The sequence below is a fragment of the Leptinotarsa decemlineata genome, unplaced genomic scaffold (assembly GCF_025532065.1).
Source record: "Leptinotarsa decemlineata unplaced genomic scaffold, Ldec_3_MD MMD2_tig00026340_RagTag_RagTag, whole genome shotgun sequence".
Classification (NCBI taxonomy): domain Eukaryota; kingdom Metazoa; phylum Arthropoda; class Insecta; order Coleoptera; family Chrysomelidae; genus Leptinotarsa; species Leptinotarsa decemlineata.
This window is the reverse complement of record NW_027412694.1, coordinates 3665916-3690072: the sequence shown is the minus strand read 5'-3', so window position 1 is coordinate 3690072 and position 24157 is coordinate 3665916. Positions and strand designations below refer to the sequence as shown.

The following is a 24157-nucleotide window of genomic DNA, read 5'->3' as shown; positions in this document are numbered from 1 at the left end:
ATGCTTTATCTTGTAATGTCATCCAGACTGGTCCTGAAAAGACAAAAAGACCAGTGTCTCATTCTGAAACATCGATATCTGCCATTGGGGATGACAGTGTTCCATGTAAGTGAAATATTACCTCTTTCATATACGATATTGTGTAGCAATCCTGTGAAAGAGTTCTGAATCAATTCCATAACGATTGTGTTGGCTACAAACACTGAAAAGACAAAATGTTTTTTTCAAATAATTCGATTTTCATACAAAAAGTGTTTCGAAAGTATTTTATGTTTTGTGTAATTTGATGTTTATATGAAAGTAGTTGTTTCGAAAGAGTTTCTTCTTTCAGTTTGTATCTGAGAGATACCTATTCGCATGATCTAGCCATCTTTGTAATGGGCTTATACAAAATCGATAGCTTTCCCTCTTTATTTGGAAGATTCCCACATTTTTTGTATAAAGAGGGGAGATGAAAAGCCGAAACCTTTATTTCCCAAATTTCCATGTATCGTATATTCAGATTCCTGAAACGAATATAAAACTTATAATTACTCGAGAACGGCTAATTTGATTTCCAACATTCAAAAAGTCTTGGTTAGACAATTGAAATAGCTATCAAATGAATTTTGACAAAATTCACATTTCTTAAAAAAATGGATGGTAGTGCTTCCTGGGGAATCAGTGATGCAACACTGTCTATGTTTTTACGGTTATTCTATTCGACTTTGATATACATACTGTTTCATTCAAAAGTGGAGGGAGTACTATTTTCGTCCGCACTCTATAATATACACTGTGTCCAAATGAGAATGAACAGTTTGGGGATATTGGAAACATTAAGTGATACGAGGTCGATTGAATCAAAGAAAAGTAGCGCAATCATGTACCTAATAATATGCCATGTTGAAACTTTTAATATTCCGAAGAGTTTTGGAGGTATCCGAAAAAAACCGAAATTTGAGATTTTTTAAAAATTTTCTCCTAGCTTTATTTTTGAAGGAAATGTAAAATAAATAGCACTTTTCCATGGCCACTTTTTTAGGACTACACGATAACGTAAGCAGTCTGCGCCTCTGATTTTGGTGAATCATCACTTTAGTGCAAACGTTTGCTAACCTGCTTATGGGGATTTGTTTCTCCACCTGAGGCAGATTCTGTGTACGCAGCTCAAGAATTTGGTGCAATGCAGTTTCATAAGGTACCCTGCTCTTGAGTCGTTTCCTGGCTGCACCACCAACCCTTTTTTTAGGTTCAGTTATTGGATCAGGAGTTGGAGGGTAGAGAAGCTCTCGCTCCTGATCTAAATTTACAGGGAGGTCAGTTGAAGTCGTAAGCTCGACATCCATCTCCTCTGTAGACCCGCTCCTGATCTGAATTCACAGAAAGGTCAATTGGAGTCGTGAGCTAAACATCCATCTCCTCTGTAGACTCAGCGTCAGAAAATATTTTTAAGTTCACTCTGTTCATAAAAGTCCTACGAGTAGTTAGGGAAAGAAGGTAATCACGGCAGAGTCCCGTATTACCGTGAAAAGCGATACTAGGGCGTGAGGGCGCTCGGTATCTCGAAGGTTCCGTAGAGACAGCTGATAGGCTAAGTGTCATTCATCCTCTCGGTACGGTTACACACACCTTAGGGTTGAGCCATCGTTAGGATCCCATTCAGTTAGGAAATAACAGAACCACAAGTGATTCTGTCAGTCCCATATCCAGCGGGGCTGTGGAAGCAGACATCCAATGGCCGGTTTGCTCAACTACCACATCCCAAGCCAATGCACTCGCCAAAAACAGCATGCACAGTGGTTCAGGCTGTGAAAGATGGATAAGGATGTTTGAAGGTGATTGACAATGTTTCATGATGAATTTCACTAGTTCGGACTTCTATTGTCTACTATATAAAAATATTTGAAATCCCTGAAACAACTAAAAAAGAAGAATTGAAAATGAGTAACTGAAAATAACAATTATATTAACCAAAATGAACCTGAAATGAAATTATAGTGAAATAAAATACAAGTAAAAATAGAACAATTGAATAAATAAAAATAAAGAAATGAAAAAAGAAAGAAAATGAAAATAAAACAAGTGGAGAGATTCCAAGTCACGTTAGTTCACGTTTCGATTGTTAGTACCTACAATCATCTTCGGGTGATGACTGGACTGATTCCTCCGAGAGATGACTATTTATAGACCAGCGTATTTCTACGCTGGCTTGGCTGAATACGTTGTTGGACAACATGTATGCGGCTTCCTTGAATTTTCTCCTAAACCAATGTTCCTCTCTGTGCAAGATCTCAACTTGGGACCACTCAATGTTGTGTTGATGGGTCCAAACATGGTCTGCTATTCCTGATTGGCTGGTTTCCCCTCGCTGTGTGTGTTTCTTGTGCTCGGCAATGCGAACATTCAATGGCCTCTTAGTTTCACCAATATAGGATTTTCCGCACTCACAGGGTATCCGGTAAATGCAATTCTTGGAATCGCAGTCCGCGTTTGGTGGCCTGGTTTTCGTGAGGCTGCTACGGATAGTGTTACCGGATCTGAAGAAGGTTCTGATGTTGTACTTGGAACCAATTCTTCTTATCTTCTTCGATAATCCTCTGATGTAGGGAAGTGCAAGCACTGGTTGTGACGGCTTCTCTTCCTTGCGAGGCTCCTGCTGTCTTCTAGCCAAAGTCTTCTCTACCATCGCTTTGGAGTAGCCATTCCGTTGAAGATCATTTTTGATGATGTCTAGTTCCTTCTCGAGACCTTCCTTTGTATTACAGACCTCAAAAGCACGGTCTAATAGAGTCTTGATGATTCATCTTTCAGTCGATTGATGGTGGTTGGATTCATGGTTCAGATACTGTCCCGTATGAGTGGATTTTCGGTATACAGATGTTTCCCACTTAGTGTCTGTCCTCTTCACCAAAACGTCTAAGAATGGCAATTCGTTGTGGATTTCCTTCTCCATTGTGAAATTGATGGAAAGTCTCACGCTGTTGATGTGTTTCAGGAAGGCGTCTAGTTCAGTATTCCCATGGTTCCATATTATGAAGGTGTCGTCAACATATCTCAACCAGACTCGAGGTTTCTTGTGGGCTTCTTCAATGGCTAGAGTTTCAAACCACTCCATATATATGTTGGCTATGACTGGTGAAAGTGGCGATCCCATTAGCAGTCCCTCATCTTGTGTAAAGAATTCATCCTCCAGTTGGAAATAGAAGTTACGTACACAGCATCCTAGTAATTCCATGATTACTTCTATAGGTAGATTCGTTCTCTCTTTAAGGTTCCCGTCTTCGGATAGCTTCCTCTGTATAATTTGGTGTGCTTCTTCGACCGGAACGTTGGTGTAAAGGCTTTCCACGTCGAAACTAATTAGTTGATCTTCCTGTGTGACCTCAATTGATCCTAGTAGTTTGACAAAATGCCTTGAATCCTTCACGAAAGACGATGTTTTTCCTTGTAATGGTTGTATTAAGGGAAGTAAAAATCTAGTTTTGAGTAGCCGAATCTCTGGAGCTGATGATCGGTCTAAGCGGAACGTCCTTCTTGTGGATTTTGGGTAGTCCATACAAGTGAGGAGGCTTACTGTGGTGCGGTGTTAACGATGATCTTTTCTTGTCCGAGAAATGGACTTGGTGTTTTTTAAAATCTAGTACAACTTCCTTTCGATTGATGCAGTAGGGTCTCGTACGATCTTTGTGTATCGTCCCTTCTGAAGAACCTCTTCGATCTTCCGTTCGTAGAGAACGGTATCCATTACCACAGTAGCGCCATTCTTAGTGCCATTTTTAGACGTTTTGGTGAAGAGGACCGACAATAAGTGGGAAATATCTGTATACCGAAAACCCACTAATACGGGACGGTATCTGAATCACGAATCCAACCACCATCAATCGACTAAAAGAGGAATCATCAAGACTCTATTAGACCGTGCTTTTGGGCTCTGTAATCGACGGAAGGTCTCGAGAAGGAACTAGACAACATCAAAAATGATCTTCAACGGAATGACTACTCCAAAGCGATGGTAGAGAAGACTTTGGCTAGAAGACAGCAGGAGCCTCGCAAGGAAGAGAAGCCGTCACAACCAGTGCTTGCACTTCCCTACATCAGAGGATTATCGGAGGGGATAAGAAGAATTGGTTCCAAGTACAACATCAGAACCTGCTTCAGATCCGGTAACACTATCCGTAGAAGCCTCACGAAATCCAGGCCATCAAACGCGGACTGCGATTCTAAGAATTGCATTTACCGGATATCCTGTGAGTGCGGAAAATCCTATATTGGTGAAACTAAGAGGCCATTGAATATTCGCATTGCCGAGCACAAGAAACACATACAGCGAGGAGAAACCAGCAAATCAGGAATAGCAGACCATGTTTGAACCCATCAACACAACATCGAGTGGTCCCAAGCTGAGATCTTGCACAGAGAGGAACATTGGTTCCTCTCTGTGCAAGGTCTTAGCTTGGGACCACAACGTATTCAGCCAAGCCAGCGTAGAAATACGCAACATATGGAAACCCATCATCAAGCGAAAAATGGCCAACTCCCGCCAAAACGGTCATCTCCCACGGAACTAGTGAAGCGGAAAATGGAAAGCGGGGATAAGTTTTCACTTATCCCCTACTCGAACGACCTATAAATGGTCATCTCTCGGAGGAATCAGTCCAGTCATCACCCGAAGATGATTGTAGATACTAACAATCGAAACGTCGTGAACTAACGTGACTTGGAATCTCTCCACTTGTTTTATTTTCATTTTCTTTCTTTTTTCATTTCTTTATTTTTATTTATTCAATCGTTCTATTTTTACTTATTTTATTTCACTATTATTTTATTTCAGGGTTATTTTGGTTGATATAATTGTTATTTTCAGCTACTCATTTTCAATTCTTCTTCTTAAGTTGTTTCAGGGATTTCAAATCATTTTATATAGTAGACAATGGAAGTCTGACCTAGTGAAATTCATGGATAAGGATAGCCAACCCGCCAACAAGATGGTGATTCAGCACATAACACTTGAATTGTTTGTGATTATTTGAACCGTCGCTTTCTAGGACTGTGGAATATAATTATAATAATAATAATGATGATAATTTATTAGGTCTTCAATAAGCAGGGAAGGCCACTAACACCGTTGGCCTTTGGTGAGTTGCGACACCACTTACCCGAGCAACTGTTGCAAAACCGGACCGGCATCCCAGGCGCACCCGGGAAGGAGAACTCTATTCTCCCTCCGGTGCCGGCCGTGGGTCCACAGGGCTAATCACCCGTTGGACTCAACACTTGGTTTCCAGTAATCGAGGAAGGGGCTCCCATAATCGACCTGCTCGGAGGGGTCAAAGGCAAGGTGGTGGGGCCCATAACTATGATTCGTATACCGATGACAACCCTAGCTATGAAAACGGATACTTTGAGTGGACGCTTGAGCTAAGATATAGCCTTATGCATTGTTACGAGAGTAGTAAGCCTGCGCGAAAAGGGTACATGGTGAGATTGCATGCTCTGTGGTGTGAAACACATCCGGAGTATGCCGCCCTTTCCGCCGAAAACCTTAGGGATCACGTATCTTATTTTTGGCGGCACGGCCATTCAGCTCCTTCCCAGTCTGCTAACGAAGTAGTAGAAGTGACAGTTCTACCACCCGTTGGCACGGCTGGAGAGGAGACTCGCACCATACCACCAATGGAGATGACAATCAGAATACGTATAGAATTAGGCCTCTGAAGCCACAAGAACTGGCTTGTTTGGATGCGGAGGTTCATAGTGTTCTAACAGAAGAGGCTGACACCTGGCAAATCAACACCGTGTATAGCGTCGTCTAATCGCTTTTCGAATCGGAAGAACGAAATCCCGGCCTTGCGATTCGGAAGATTGAACGACGCGTACACAAGATGGAGGCTAAGATCACATCGGCGAGACAACACGCGTCTCGTATCCAATGTGTGATGGATTACAGGGTGACCAACAGGCCTTTCACGCCCGCAGTGCGGCGATTAGCCGCCAAATTAGGACGTATTCATCACACTTCGAGTTAAGGCGTGCTGCTGACCACCAAACAGCGCTGCCTTGATAGGATACGAATGCTAGTGGCTGCTGAGAAGTCACTAGTGAGGTGAGCGAGAAGTATCGCGGAAAACCTTAGGTTCCGCGAGAAACCTTCTCGCTCATTCCAAAAGTCTCCACGTGTTGTGGATAATCTGTCGACCGCTGATCAAGTGGAATTCTTCTGGAAGGATATCTATGAACACCTGCAGCCACTCAACTCAGACACTCCTGCCCTAACGCATTTCAAAGCTTTCAACAAAAAGCTTCGACAGCCTGAGCTCAATGAACTGCGCAACTCGATAACCCTGGATAACGTTCGAAAGGCCCTTGTGGGATCCAAGAACTTTGCTGCTCCAGGTCCAGATGGGCTAAACACTTATTGATGGAAAAAACTACCAACTGGACGGAGAGCAGCCGATTCCGTATTGGTTTGTCTAGGGGCGGACCGTTCTTATCCCCAAAAGCGGATATATTACAAGCTGCCCGAGCAGCTGCCCTGGAGAGGAATGTTCAGTGTCGAAAACTGCTGGACGGTTTTCGACACTGAACGAGTTGATCACAACTCTGATACCGAGTTGGAACCCGTTCAGCACCTCACTTCTGCGGAAACACAAGGATAAACCAATGCATGGCGTTCAACACCTTAGTCTACCGCAGTCGCGTGATGGGTATAGAGGTCCCTGATACAAAGTGCAGGGCCTGCCGCGAGGCGCCCGAGACCTTAATGCATTTGCTATCAGCATGTCCAGCATGTGAGGTCTCGGCCTATTTCCATCGACATAGCGTGACTCTTAAGAGTATTATATTACTATCTATGGCACTCTTACGGTATTGACGATACACCGGTGTTGCCCTACGCTCTGAGGGATATTGAATCCATTGTGGGAATGAGAAGTGTCGAATTTATTGGAATTATTCGTTCCTCATCCTCAGGCTCATACAAGCTAACAAGCTCGATGTAGTTCTTCTCGACCACCAGAGCAAGACAATATTTGTCATGGAGACGAATATTGTCCAAAAAGAGGAGGAAAAATGGAATAATATCGAGATGCTCTCTTGAACTCCGCAGACTCTATCCAGACCACTTTGTCAAGATGGTTGTTCTGATTATTGGAGTCCTTGATGGAATGATGCCCTCTCTACACTCGTATCTTGAAATCATACCGGCCATCGGTTGATAATGCTGGCGCGCCCTCCCGAATTTATCGGGGTTTCGGAGGATAAGGCCTGACCAGCGCACACTACGGTGAAGAAGAAAAAAAAAACAATTATTAGTTCTTCAGATTATGTCTAGCATAATATAAAACAAGTCAGCAAAGTACAGTATCAATATTAGATAAATTGATATCAAAAACATTTTACACAAATTGGAGTCAATATAATTAATATAGTTATTGATGTAACTAAGTGCATGAACACATGTAAAAGGACTCAATATAATAGTATTGGTGGTTAGTTATTTGTAGTGGGTTCTTATCACTATTTCATCCATAATTCAGAACAAGTCAGGTGTCAGAAACAGTTTGTCCACGCGAGTTTTTGATTATACAAATAAGAGACAAATAAGATCACAGATTACAGATCATATATAAAAACATCTAGAAGCAATGAAAACAAGTGGTTTGATAAAATATAAAATATAAAAATATGCAGCAAAAATCGGTTAAAATCTGTGTCTCCCAAATACTCACTAATATTATTGACTACTATTTTGAACTTATTCAAAGGAAGATCTTTATAGCAGTTTGATAGATGATTAAACAAAGTTATTGCCGTGTATTTTGGCAACGTTCTGTTTTTTGGAAACGCTGATTCGCCACTTCCAGGATTGCTGCATTTCTTGTGTGATATGTACTGTTTTCCAGCACTCTGAATGAGGCCAACTCAGTTTTGACATATATCAGTATAAAATCTGTTTAAAATCTGTTTAAAATCTGTTTTTCCGTTAACCACCCCTACGAACAACAACCCTCAGAAGTCGAAACTTGTGCGAGCTAAGGATTAACGAGGTCTTACCTTTTAACGTGTGATTCCTAACACGGGTTGGACGGTAGCAAGTGAAGATCGATCGTTCAGACTAGGGCTTGAACCACCGACCAACACGGCAGTCAATTCGAGTGAGTGAACAAAGCACCCACGCCGAACCGCTTGGCTACCGACTGACCAAAAAGGTACTCATAGTGATATATCTTGGCCTTCAAGGTCCCCAGAACCTAAGCCTACTAGACTTTTTTCTCTGGGGATATATCAAGAATCAAGTATACTCTCATAATTTTCAAAATGAAGAATATTTGCTAGGATTGGTAACTGCATTATTTAACAATATTGTTCCGAATATGTTAACTCAAGTTTTGAATTCATCTGTGAGACGAGCGTACTTGTGCTCAGAAAATAATGGCGTGTTATTTGAACACTTGTTTTAGCTTTCTGTCCGTTTCCTATAATTCATATTAGCTCCTTGTTATTACATTACAATTATATTTCATAAACTAAACTTTCAATATTGCAACTCATCTTTGTATTCAACAACGCAAAAATTCATGCAAGTGGTAAGTTGAAATTTGTTATGAATAAGACTAATCAATTTACCTCATGTATCAAAATATGACATATTTTCCAGCTCGTACTATATAAAACTGAAAAAAAGCAGGTTGACTAATCACTTTTCATTTTCTGCGAGAAATGGTTATGAAATCATATTGTGTGATACGTTGCTGTATTTTCAGTGAAAAATTGATTCGTATACAAGTAATACCGTAGTTTCGATCCATATAAAAATACAAATTTGATGATGTTTTCTAAAAGACAAAACATCGCAGAAAAATTCTGATCTATTATCGTGTAGTTCTTAAAAAGTGGCCATGGCAAAGTGCTATCTGTTTTACATCTCCTTCGAAAATAAAGCTAAAAGAAAATAAAAACTTCTCAAATTCTCAAATTTCAGTTTTCTCGGATATCTTCAAAACTACTCGAAATTTTGAAACTTTCTAAATGGCATATTATTAGGCACATAAATGCGCTACTTTTCTCCAATTCAATCGACCCCGTATCCCCATGCTGTTCATTCTTATCTTGGTCACAGTATATAGTATAGAGTGCGGACGAAAATAGTACTTCCTCCACTTTTGAAAGAAACAATATTTAAATCAAAGTCGAACAAAATTACTGTAAAAACATAGTGTTGCATCTATAATTCTTATCTTGGACACAGTGTGTAGATGTAGTTTTATATTGTAGATTTCTGCCCTGCAGATTGTTTTATATCAAAAACATGCTTTGAGGATCTAATTTTCAAATTATTGGAATCTAAAGAGGTACAACCATCAAGGAATAACCAAGGAGTCCTGCAGAATGTACTCGTTTTTGTGAAACAAAATTGTAAAACCGTGGGTAGTGGAAAAAAACGAGTTGCTTTCATCATTTGTTTCAGCTAAAACACTTCACAGTCCCAAACTGCCACAGTTTCCAGAGAATAAGAAACACCATTTTCGCGAAGAAGAATAGGATACGCAGTTTCACCTAGCTAATGACTATCCATACAAACTCCCGCAATGGCTGATGTTACAATGACGTGATTTATTGCCAACGTAACGCGGGAGATCAGTCTGGTTCCAACCCTTGTCATGTTTTATTTTTAAACTGCTTTGTTATAATTAAAATTTATTAATGCCCACATCGTTTATCACGAAACTAGGCATTATGAGGATGAAATTACTCTGTTAACGAGGCAGTGGCGTGAAAACAGGAAGGGAGAGAGGAATTGGAAATTATTCATTTTCAAGAAAGTGATAACCTTGATAAATTATTTTTGAGGTATTCAGTGTGATATCTTCGTTAACCCAATTTCTCTCTGTACGTCCTTCGTGAGTATTGTTTTTACTGAATGCGATGTCATCTCCCTTCATGAATACGCCATTTATAGGATTGACAGAAGACTGAATTGACGACGAACATCAATAATGAACGAGGCTACCAGAAGAGGCCTGTTACTTAGTCATGCTTTGACATCGGCCCCCATATGGGATTCGTCTTCTGTCTTTCACTGTAAGGCAACTAGGTGAAATTTGAGCCCAAAAACAAAACATTCATGCTGTTGCGACCCTCCAAAGTTTTCTCACGAATGCATCGACATCATGTTGCTCAACTTTTGGGCTCTGGTGTCAATTAGTTGCCTCGCAGAAAAGTTACAGCGGAAGGCAGAGGACGAATGTCGTTCGGTGAATGATGTCAAAGCCTGGCTTTGCAACTGACCATCTTGAGAAGCCTTGTATGTAATAATAATAAGAATAATAGTTCTTATTTTAGCATTCTCCATCATCAATTTCAATATGTTGTAGTTGTATGACTTGAACATCCATTTCACACGGCCAACTTCACTGAGAGAAAATTAGTTATTTTGTACATTTCAAATTCAATAATGTATAGTAATTATCGTTATTTCTATTGAACGCATTGGAAAGCATACAGAAATGTAATTCTGATAATCAAGTTTTCCTATTGTTTTTAATTCGATATTCAATTATCAAAATTGGTTTGCTATCAATTAAGAAGGTGGAATTGTAAATGCGTCCGATTTGTTCATAATATTCTATTGATTCTGGAATGTCTGGAATTACTTTTTTCAATTGATTTCTTTCTTTTAAATGTACAGTATGTTTAGATACAAATTACCCGTCCATCAATATATATTTTATGAAGTTACTCAACACAGAGTCAAAAATAAACGAACATCATATATGATTTTGTACACGATGGGCCAATTCGGACACTTTCAATGGGAAACTTATGATTCGAAACTTGATAGATGATAACTGTGTTTTCCATCACGTGTTTCTATGGAAACATTTCCAAAGCACTTTTTTAGGTAGAACTCAATGGTGTAAAAACTTACTGTCAAAACGAAATATCCATAGTTATTGATAGAAAAAAATATTTTCATCGAAACACCGTGTATTATCCTGCATATTTCAATATAGCTCAAAATGACTTCCTCAAAATTGTAGCACACTCGATGTTTTGCCGGAGTCATCTTTGGAATACAGAGCTTTTAGGTTTTCCATGTAGACTTTCAAACGCACACTTTGATCAAGTAGGCTTTGGACAATGCGGCCATAAAACAGATAGTCTATTTTATACAAAACAGGGGAAATGCACAACCAGCAAGCAATTTGTATTAGGTGAGTTATCCAGAGAGAAGACAATCTTTCAGATACATTTTATTGATGGTGATGAATTTAGGAAAAAGGCCAAAATCATATGATTCAAAAAAGAAATGGAACAAATAGTCGTTTCAGGAGCTGTTAAAAATAATCTCAAGACATTTGAAATTCGAGAATATCAAGATGCCCACCAAGAACCAACGTTAGGAGGATTTTGAAAAAAAACAAATTCAAGCCATAGAGTTCAGAAGAGTTCATCAACTCAGACCAGAATATTTTGAACACCACATGGCTCTTTGGCAGGAGTTCCTAGAAAGTTGTAAGCCAAGAGCGTGATTTTTTATCAAATTGTATTTGGACAGACGGAGCTTATGTGAGCAGTGCCGGCATTTTCAACCGCTTCAATTCTTATACTTGAGCACAACAAAGATTTTGATTTAGTATGTGGGCAGGTGTTTTCGGAGGTAGAAATAACGGCCCGTTCATTTATCATGGCACTTTCACATCTCAGAGTTACTTCGAAATTTTAAGGAAAAATATTGAACCCCTTGTTGATGGATTGCCACTAATGCAGCTGAAAAAAATATATTTTCAACAGGACGGGGCTTTGCCTCACAACACTATGACTGTCACCAATTTTTTTCTTTAAAATTTTGGTAATAATTTGATAGCCAAACAAGGACCAACCGTTGGCCGGCCAGGTCACCGGACCTGACACCTATGGACATTTTATCTGGTTAAAGTTGGAAAATCTTATTTTTGAATTGCTGGCCAATTCTACATACGAATTGGAAACGATGATGATGCCAACTTTTGCTTCTCTCACTCCTATTGAACTAATCAATTCATTAAAAAACATTCAAAAGAGGTGGTGTCGCCTATGTATAGGGAAAACTGTTATATTCGATATTTCGAACATTTTCTCTGGAGACACATGTTTCATTGTTTGTTTTTTATCATAATCATTATTCTTGAAGGTTCATTCATTAGTAGTAAATATAGTATAAATTGTTGACAGATTTATTGGAACTATGTATTTCAATAACTGCAATGAAAATATTTTTCCATATTCGACAGCTACTGCTGAACAATTTTTTGTTGTTTTATCGCCGCGTCGTCTTAAGCCCACTCGATCAAAGTGTGCGTTTCAAAGTGAACATGGAAAAACTTTAAAGCTCTGTATTCCAAAGATGATTCCAGCAAAACATTAAGTGTGCTACATTTTTGAGAAGCTAATTTCAAGCTCTATTGAAATATGCAGGAATACGAATATTTATTTATTTATTTATTTGTATCCAAACAGACCAAAGGTCTAATTACATGGATAATGAATATAAAATAATCTCCACATTTCAATAATTATAAATCATGAGAGTCAGTTGTGTACCTACTCAAAAACTTTGAGGTTGAATAGCAATGAACTATATATACTCTGTTATTGAATATATTTGTGCAATAAAATCGATAATGGTAATAAATGTAAATTAGCTTATCAATAGAAAATCATATTCGTGCACAGATGAAAATACTAAATATAATAAATTTGTATGCGTATCAAACAGATGTAGTCAAGAAAAAATCTAATATTGCTCTACGAAATACTTCCTCAGGTAGAGTTCAATAATCTAAATCTACTAGCACACTACATGTATTGGCCAAACGTAGCATGGTCACGAGAGATGATCTGTTCGTTGTAACTACCAACGGAATATTGAATGGATAAGTTCTCCGAGTTCTACGGGAAGGGACATTGAATCTCAGTAATGATAGGATTCCTGGTGCATTCATTCTGTTGTTTATTACATTATACAAAAAATACATCATGGTGAGGGATCTCCTAGTTTCTAAAGAGAGAACTTTGAAGTCATGTCTGAGTTGATTAGATCTGATAATTTCATAGTCAGCTTTAATACGGTACTGTTTATAATATAGATACCTGAGCAATTTATTTTGTATTTTCTCCACTGCATTGATTGTGGACCGATATTCACCTGACCATATTATACTTGCAAATTCCAATTTAGGTCTTACATGTGAGTAGTATAATAATTTTATAGTATTGTTATTCGTAAAGTCCCGAGTTTGTCTAATAATGAATCCTAATATTCGATTTGATGATTTAACAATATTTTGAATATGTTTGGCAAACGATAAAGTACTGTTGTAAGTTATCCCAAGATCTCTAACCTCAGAACATCTGTGGAGGAATTCCTCATCCATCATATAATCAAAATTAACAGGATCCTTCAAACGAGTTATTGTGATGATGCTACATTTGTTAATATCAAATTTCAATTTATTTGTGATGCTCCACTCATAAATACTGTCGATGTCCCTTTGCAGATTAACACAATCCTTAACTATTTGAATCTGTTTATATATTTTCAGATCATCGGCAAAAAGCAAACATTCAGAAAATTTCAAAATGGAAGAGAGATCATTTATGAATAGAACAAATAATAGTGATCCAAGGTTAGACCCTTGAGGAACATCAGAGCTAGCATGAAATTTACCTGATGTGTATTCTATTTTTTTTTTCGAAATATTGAAAAATAACCACACTTCTGGACTTTTTTTTTAGTTATTCTTTTTTGTAGTAATTTTTCATATCAATCAGAGCAGAATCTGATGTCACATTCAAATTTATAAAAACGTCTACATGCTCATACGCAAACGCGCGTTCGTGCGTTTGCGCCTATTCAGAAACAGTTGATTGAAACAGTTTGTATGCATCAAAGAAATCCTTCACTGAAGGTCGAAAAATTTATTTATAATTTTATCCACTGTGTACTCTCCTAGAAGTGAAAACTTCTAAATTGGCCTATTTTACCACACCAAAAAAGCAAAGACATCAAAAAGTTTGAATGTGAGTGATGCAAATCCAATATGTTTATATATTCATTGTAGGTACTAGCTTCGAAATTGGAATATTTATCAAACCATCACATTTTCATCTCTTGATGAGTCACATTTGATTTTAGTCGATTTTGAGATTTGGTATTTATTTCTTGAGCTTCTTCTAGTCTTTGTCTTGTCTCGTCTTGATTCGTATCACCTATCTCAGAACCTAGATAGAAAATAACAGGATATCTAATCATTTGATGAGGGTAATTTTGAATTATTGACACCAAGTTTTTTATTGAAATAAAAACTTGCTGAACACTGAATTGAAAGAAACTAAAACTTCAGAATGATAAGAATTGAAGAAATATTTTTTTTAAAGATTTTGTAGTGATATGTGTTCTGAACAATGTTGAAAAATAATAATTTGAAAATTTTGACGAACACTTTACTTTTGATTACAGGTTGTTTCCTGTTCATTTTTTCTCGACACCAGATAGAGATTTTTTTTTATTCTCCACAGATTTCCAGCTCCTAAATGAGGTTCAGAAATCATATTGTCACTGCCTTGAACATTATAATTCAAATTTCTCGCTGAGTTAACTGACATAACTAACAAGTTGAATCGTCCATGCAGAAATTGCAGGAACTTTTCAATGCAGATAATTATATTGAGTTTTTGGTGATCAAATTTAATATTATCAATAATGAGGAGGTCAACATGATACGTGATTATAACAAAAGCGATGACATCTCCCCTCACAAAGGCACCATCTGTAGGATCGATAGAGAACTCAATCTTCGAATATGAAAGATAAAAGGGCTCGATGAGATGACGTCTTAGATCAAAGGTTTGTGATCTATGATTAGTCTTATAATTGTGTTATATGTGTGTGATAGAGACTTGCTAGCCCGTCTTTGAGTTTGAACCTCAGCGCTATCAGTAAATTCAATCCAGAGTTTCACGTAGATCAGTTTTACAATAAGGATTCTTTCTGAAAATCACCACTAAGTGAGTCACTGGGTCTTGCACGGTATATTTATTTGTAATACTCAACTTTTGGGTACAGAGAAGTATAACATGGTATTATCTGCGTATTGTGGGAAGTTTTTGGTCGCGAAGGGATAATGAATGGATGTGAAAAACATGTAGGAAATGAACTGGAAAGTTGATATTGATGAGTTGAATGAAGTTAATGTGCTAGACCTTATTGAAAACTCTTTGAACCCAATCATGCCGTATCATGAATTGTTGTTCTATGAATTTGGTTTTCATTCGAAAGGGCATAAATGTTCATTTTTTGTTAAACAGCAGAGCCTATTCACCAGAGTTTACACATATAAAATAATAAGTGGTGAGTAAATATGATTTCATATTGTCACATTGAGTCAATTGTATTCTTCTTTCTACAATCAGTAGTACATATGTCTGCTGAGAAAAGTGAATAGTTATTAGTTGTATAGCTGTTCAAAATGATGTAGTTGAAGTTATAAGTTTCCTTCTACCTTCATAGCCAGAAAGCAGCGTTCAAATGTAGCCAATAAGCAGGGCAATTCACACCCAACACGAGGTGTGAATTAATATTTGCAAAGCAATAAAAATAATGGAAAGAACTCGCCTGAGTAAGATGTTACCAGCGTATATCTTTCTCCAATGGATATTGTCTCCTACGGAACTTTGTTTGAACCCCTGTAGAGGTCTGGTGTGTTCATAAATGATCTTTGAGATTCTGTGGTAAGTGGTGCGGTTGCGATTAATGATCTTCTAGTCACCAGAGAGTTCTTGTAGTGTCGTAACAAAGGTAACGATATAAGCGAAACAAGAAAAGCCTGAAACAAAGTAGGTTATACGAACAACTCTGTGTGAAGCTGTACTTCTATTTGAAAGAGGTTTTTACTGTTGAGTGGCCTTAAGTGAAGTCTAATGATTACTGCTAGATTCGGAACAATTTCGGAAAAACTAGAAGGGGTATTTTTTTCTTTTCGCAAGAATTAAAGACTCTTGTGTTCTCCTCCTAATAACGTATATGGCAAATCAATCCAAAATGTGATCACACATCAGCTCTAGCCGTGATTAAAAAAAATATTTCCTCCTTTCAAATTGATATCAACTTGCTGCGGTTGTCTGCTCGTCATGAGTATTGACGTCACAGACGGTGCGCTTGGAGTAAAAGCATCTCCAATGACATCATAGGTGAACTCTTTTGATCAAGCCTTTCGAAGATATGTAGTTATCAACTCAACAGAAGTGACATAGGATGTCAATAAAACTCAGCAGTCATGTAAATTTATATTTTCAAGAATTGAATATTACATTGCTAGGTTATTCATTCCTGGTATTTGTATTTTACAGGAATTTTGAATAACACTTGAAATGAAATTAAAAACGAGAATTGATTGACGGTGAGTGATTGAATAACATCTAAATTGAAGTGAATATACAGAGCGTATTATTTTTAGGGTACGGAAACAGAATGTAATGGATCTCATGGAAGTACTATTTCAAAAATGTTTTTTTTTCCATGTTTTGTTACATCAAAAAATAAGCAATAAATGAAACAAAATCTAGGTTGTATATGATTTTCCAGATATTCCAACGAATATCTTGTTGATTAACACGTTACAATTTCAAAGGACTATGTGTGTTTATCTACCAGTTTGGAAAATCTACATTTAGCCATCCACCTGCTGAATCGTAATATCAGTTGAACACTCATTTGGATATCTCAGTTATCAAAACTGACTGATAAGCAGACGTGATCTTCGAAAATGGCCCACTTGATTACCTGGTATGACGTCTCTGAACGTTTCGAAGAGATACATGAGATACACAACCACAGTTCATTGCAAAATAGTTACTTGCAACAAAATCACCACAAGAAAATCCCAAAATTTATAGTTGTAATAATTGATAATTTTCTTCAATACACATATATATTTCAAGAACCACTTTCATTGCTTGCCTGAGTATTATAAAATCAAAAATTGTATTTATGATAAATATGCCAATACAAAATCATTTCGACATAAATGGACCTGAATTTCAACAGGGAGTAGCATATGTAATAGGTTTTCATTACAATATCCAAGATGTCAATTTGAAATCGTTTCGAATTCTACATTTCAATTTCTACGACTCTTCATTTTTCTTCCGCTCAGCAGGTGTTGATTGAGATGATGGATTGCAAGAAGTGAACCAATTGAGGTCGCAGGATATAACACCATTAGATGTTTTTTCGAGACACTTCGAATCATTGTTTATGAAACACAACCTACTGTTAAGTTCCAGTTAGTATCTGGTGAAGCTCTCATCAATATTAGAAAAGAGTTCACACCTGAAAATGATGTGATTCCAATAGCGATGGTGAAATATGCGAAAAAGAGATACCGGTGAATAAGATTGGGATGCATTCGATTATTGAAACACAGAGAGATTTGACCGAAATTCCTTTCTCAACTGTATGTTAAATAGTCAAAAACAAACCTTATGAACGCAAGACGCGATGTGATACGGCATTACCAAAATCTCTAAATGTTCATCTCATAAAATCATTGAAAAAAAAAAACAATATACCACTGTTAAAAAAACATTGAAATTATTACAACTGAAATCATAAGGAAGAAATTGAATACTTTCGGGTATAACGTGAGCTAATGTGACAAAACTCTTCAGAAGTGAATAAAGAAACTAGGATTTAGGATTTAAACAAACATCAAGCCGTTCTGGAAAGCAGAAGAATAGTGGAATTTCGACATACGTATATTTAGAATATAGACAAGAACAACGGCAAATTTTCTATTTCGACGAAACTTGCTATAACAGTCACGACACAGTTACGAAAGGGTGGACATATGGTTCGATAATGTTCGTTAATATGTTCGTCTAACATGCCTGCAAATGAAGGATCAAAGCTAATCATTGTGCATTGTGGAGGAAGTATAGAATGGGTTTCGAATTTTTTAAAATTACGTGGAAAAAAATTTGAGGACTTCAGTGTTGACTATCGTAAGAACATGAAAGCTAATAGTTTTGAGGAATGGTTTTAAAACACATTGTTCCCAAATTTGGTTGCGAATAGTGTAACAGTTCTTGACAACGCTTCCTATCATTCGCGACAGCTCACCAAAGTACCGAATCAAAAAAAAAGCAATTAGAACATGAGGGATGATGCGCAAAGATTACCAACAACATGGAGATCCATTTTATCGCTTCACAAATGCAAACAGACCGCTCAACATCAGAAGCAAATTTCAGCACATGACAATACAGGTATAATAATAGAGGCAGGAGAGGCAGCTTAGGTAATAGGGCCAAATCAGGTAGTCGAGCAAACACAGGTAGTGGCAGCAACGCAGGTAAATGGGAACATCCATCCCTATAGAGACACATATTTCGAACTAATCAGTCTAGTTGAAAAACTCCAGAAGATGGCAAATTTTCACGTTGTGAGAATAATCCTTATGGGGATGAAATACACAGAACACGGAGCGAAACGCAAGAAAACAACTCATCATCATTCTTTGTACGTGAGAATGTTGTCCGGGTTGAACCACGTCTGTTATTTTCATCTTTTCAACGTTTCGGCTTCTGCTTTGGAGCCATTTTCAAAAATCATTTGGAACTGTACTTACATGACTCGAGGACGAGGTTGCAATCTCCCTTGCCCCCAAGTCTCTCGTCAATAGCTCAATGCTATCTAACTATATTATTAAAAGGGATCTGTTGAAAGGTAGGTTGTACTTTAAAATTTGTGTCTGTGAAGTAGGTCGCAATGGCAAAACAGAAGGGAGAAACGAAGGGCAAATCTGCCATCAACGAAGTGGTTACTTTTGAATACATAGTGAACCTCCACAAAAGGTTGCATGGTATTGGCTTCAAGAAACGTGCTCTTAGGGCTATCAAAGCCATCTGACAATTCGCAGAAAAACAAATGGGAACTCGAGAGGTTAGAATTGACACTAGACTTAGTAAACAATTGTGGTCTAAAGGAATCAGGAACGTTCCTTTCCGTGTCCGTGTTAGACTGTCCAGGAGAAGAAATGATGATGAAGGTTCAGTCAACAAACTGTATACTCCCGTAACATATGTTGCAGTGCCAACATTCAAAGGACTTCAAACTGAAAATGTTGACGCAAGTCAGGAATAAAATAAAATAAATGAATTATCGTTTACTTGAACTATACTCAATATACTGTATTCATATGAAATTAACGTGGGAAGTGAGACGCTCGTCCATCACATTTCGAAGAAAAGATTACTTTCTAGATATTCTGTTTCATTCATATTTCAATTTTTTCATCAGATGAAAGTCAATCTGTTGACTTGTGTTGGTGAGTGTTCTTGTGCGAAACATAATTTTTGAGGTCATTTCAATAATTTTCATTCACAAAATCTTTGATTATATAAAAAATATTTGACGAGTTCGAACAATATTTTTCGCTTCCACAAGTATCCTTTTCACCTTTTTTTCATTGAAGCCAAAAGCTTGAATATGCTAAATAAGAAAGAACTCAAATGGCATATGACATATGTTGCAAGTTAAATATGTTGATGAAAGGTTTTGTTACACGTGAAACAGTTTGAATTCAATCTTGAATAAGTCAATTTATTTTGAACTGATCTATTTCATAGTATCAACCAGTTTGTTGATTCACACTGTAATTCGAAACAGTCAACGCGGTTTGTTTCAAAGTTTCAAGAAAAAAGAACGAAAATTCGATTCTATCGAGATAGAAATGCATTTCAGAAATTTCCATATTATAACTGATGGTATGCCATCGACAGTCCTCCTGGTAATTGATAACGTTATAATACCAAAAAATGTAGGTCGTTAAAAAGTTGTTCGAGTCGATAAGCGGGAGCCTTTTCTAAAAGGAATTTCTGACAGGAATTTGGCGTAAAGTTTCGTCAGTAACTTATAGCCCCTTGGGAAGTTTTATAACTGAAATCCGAGAATACTAATGGTTGAAAATCAGTGTTGTATATGCTGGTTTATCTGATGAAACTCATTTCCTGTTCCGGTAAAAGAATATTCAATTTATATTGGGAAAACTGGAACTGCTTCAAAGAGAAAAGTTTGAATAGGACTACTGAGAGGGGTTCGATACGAAAGTACCGAATAATGCGACGAAGACTACTGCAGAAAAATGAGGAAAACATTTTTCAATCTATTTTACAAATATTTCAATTTTTTTGTGAATGTATACTTGAAAAGATTATTCGAAAGAGTAGTTATGGAACAATAATTACAAAATGACTGGTTTTAAATCGATTAGGAATAGTTAGATTTGAGGTAACGAATAGTATTTCGATGTGAGTAATACAAAATGAATTTTCCTGTCATATTTCATACGAAAGTTTTGAAGCAAACGTCTAGTAACTTTTTAAATTACAAATAATTCAACCAACAAATGTTTTCTGTTATCTCAGACTATTTGTAATTTTATATTTGAAATAATAATAATAATGATGATTCATTCATCGTCAAAAGGTATAAATGAATAGCAATCGTCTAAAAGAGGTCAGACTTCGGACATGAATGAATTTCAAATGTAAAATTATTGTTACGTGAAACATATCAAAAATATTGGTAAAAAATCCATTCATACATCAAATACACAAAGGAAGGAAACGACATCTATTCAATGTTTCAGTTTAATTTTCAATTAATATAATCATTGATGACTACACTTAAAACGTAGAGATGCATTCTAGTCTTCAAAGTTAGTCCTTCATCAGAAAGATCGACACAGTACAAATTGCACCAAACAATACCTTTCGAATATAAAGGAAAGTATCATGCGCTCCCAGATTTGAGGGGAAATATTATAAGTACATCGCATATGTACAGAAGGAGGCAAATTGGATATTTTTAAAGAGAAACTCCTGTTCATCAACTGGATAGATGAAAACTGATGGCTGTGTCTGCGGGTCAAATTTTACGACAAACTTAATGGTGGAAACAGCATATCGATATCTACCATCGTTTCGAGTCAGAACATGTTTTTCCAAAATGTGCATTTTTGAAAAGTTATAATTTTTTTCTCGTTAGAAATTTCTTGTCTCTATGAAAACATTTCCGAAGCACTTTTTTACGTAGAATTCGATGGATTGAAAAACTTATATTTTCAAATTAGATTTAAATAGATATTAATGGAAAACCCTGTATATTCCTGCATATTTTAGTAGAGCTTAAAACTACCTTTACAAAAATGTAGCACACTCCATATATTGCTAGAATCATCTAAGAAATACAGAGGTTTTCTCATGTATACTCTGAAACGCACACTTTGATCAAGTAAGATTTGGGCGATGCAGCGAAAAAACAAATTGCAGGTCGCTACTGGTAGCTGTCAAATTTTGATTTGAGCAGTAAAGACGCTCTTCAATTAGTAGTTTTTGTTATATTGTCAAACACATTCACAATGAATGTTGTTGTTAATGAATTGCCACTAATGGAGCTGAGAAAAATATATTTTCAACAAGACAAGTCTTTGCCTCACAACAATACGATTGTCACCATTTTTTTCGTTGCAAATTTTGGTAATAATTGGATAACCAAACAAGGACCAACCGTTTGCCAGCCAGGTCACTGAACCTGAAGCCAATGGAAACCAAGGTTAGAAGATCTTATTTTCAAATTGCCGAACAATTCTAGATACGAAATGGAAGCGGGAGTGATGCAAATTTCGCTCTTCTCACGTCTATTCGATAGAAAATGTTCAGAAAAGGTGTCGCTTGTGTGTGAGAGAAGCTGGTAGACATTTCGAACACCTTCTCTAAAGAAATATTTTTCATTGTTTGGTCTTTATCATTATTATTATTCTTGAAGTTTCATTTATTGGTAGTGAATATAGTATAAATTGTCATCAGTTTTATTAAAACTATGCGTTTTAATTACTGCTGTGAAAATTTTTCCCAACATTTGATAGCTACTACTGAACAATTTTTTTTGTTTTATCGCCGCGTCGTCCAAAGCCTACTTGATTGATCAAAGTGTGCGTTTCAAAGTCTACATGAAAAAATCTTAAAGCTCTCTATTTTAAAAATTACTCTAGCCAAACATGCTACATTTTTGAAAATATCTATCAAAATATGCAGTAATATTCAGGGTGTCATTAAAATAGTTTTCCATCAATAACTATTGATATCTTATTTAAAAAAATTGAGTTATTTACGCCATCGAATTCTACGTTAAAAAGTGCTTCGGAAATGTTTTCATAGAAATACGATATTTTTGACAGGAAAAAAGTTACAGCAACTTTTTGAAAATGCACATTTCCGTAAAATATGCTGTAACTCATAAATGATGATTGATAGCGATATGTGGTTTCCACTGTTGAGTTTTTCATAAAATTTCACCACCAGCCATCAGTTTTCATCTATCTAGTTTGGAAATAGGAGTTTCCCTTTAAAAGTATCCGATTTGGCCCACTCTGTACATGTTGAATTGAATATAAATTATTGCTTCTGCTTGTGATTATTCACTATTAACATTCTTATTTGTGGACACGTTTGAATTGTTCTAGCTCTTTTTGATTGTAGTAACATTATCGATGTGAGATATCTATAGCCGTACGTGAAACCGATTGTTGGCATGGCGACGCATGCCGTGGAGACGGATCGCCATGCGCAAGCAACTGTGCGATTCTATTTCCACTAGTTTGGCGTAACTCTATCTCTCTCGCCACACTTTCCTCGGAAACCTGTAGAATATAGAGTTGTGTTTACCATAGTATATTTAAACTGTGTTTCAATGAAATAATCAAAACTGAAATATGTGTAATTGTTATAATTTAGGAAGTGAAAGTGACTCCTGCAAAAACAGCAAAATCGCAAAACGGCTCTCTATCAGGTATCAGTAATTTCATTATATTTTGATATTTTATGATGAAAGTTTGCATTCCTTTGTGCAATTAGTCCGCGTATATTTGCTCTGTTTCGCAGGTCAGTCAAAATCTACTCAGAACACAATTTACACATCAAAAACCCAATTGAATAATTAATTTCCTGATGATGGTGGGATTTAAATTGAAACATTCATTATTGAAATTTATAATTTAAGATCTTTAGTAATATATTGCCATAACTAGCTAAAATTCTTCAGTTTAATTGTATATTAAAGCCGAATTACATTTTTTTCATGTCTATTCCAATTACATATTTTTATGAATATTTCAGTACCCAAACAATAATCACAGGGGTAAAGAATATTAATGTTGATATTTTTCATCTGCCAGGCATCCTGATCACATCTATTGTTATAGCGATTAGGAAAATTTTTAGTTACTTTTAAATCTGTTCATACTTATAATGGACTTTATTCCAAACGAAATGTCTGCATAGATAATATGACACACGTATGAGAGAAATCTCTGACTTCGTGATGTAGTTACTCTAGGAATTCTTGAAGTTTTTTGCATAAATCTTGTTTCGTGCAGATCGTCTACAGATAATGATTTTGTTTCATGCTATCTTCGATATAATACAAGGCTCAGGAAATACATATGTATGCATGTGAAAATGTTGATTCTCTGGGAATTATTCAGAAGAATTGATGTAATACCCATAGAAAATAATTTTGTTGAGCCATTTTTACGTGACGTTGATGACCGGTAATACCTCCCACACACGATTATTTCATAGTTAATATGGGACTGTACGGTATACTGAAATATGATGTTTATTGAACTATGCCAAAAATGTTTTCGGAAGACTTGATTTTTTTTAGAGGGATTTCATTTTATTTGAAACATATTCTTTATGCTTATTTCACCTCAGATTTTTGTCCACTATTATGCCAACCTAATTTTTTTTCATAATTGAAGTTGTCGAATCAATATCGTTATGAATTTTCAACTGAGTGTTTTTGGCGAATTGTTGCTGAAGTGAGTAAATGGTACAAATTGAATTTTTTTGGTACTGATAATCAGCAACTTACTTTTGAACCGATTAACAATTTTTACGAAATGTATCTCAACCTTGTCTATTAATTCTTTCATCTTGATGTGTTACAGCTGAATCATCAACAAAACTGATAATGATACCGTCTGAATTGGCCCTGAACAAATAATTCAAGTAAATATAGAATAAGGGATGTCCTAATACCGTACCTTGTACGGTATTGGTGAGAATAGCG

General features: G+C 36.5%; 1 protein-coding gene and 1 pseudogene across 2 annotated transcripts in view; both read left to right on the top strand.

Moving 5' to 3' along the window:
* Positions 1-24157, top strand: part of LOC111515908 (potassium two pore domain channel sandman) — a 253468-nt gene that overhangs the window by 168973 nt on the left and 60338 nt on the right. The gene's annotated exons all lie outside the window — the stretch shown is intronic.
* LOC111512881 (large ribosomal subunit protein eL31-like) lies at positions 18742-19165 on the top strand (annotated as a pseudogene).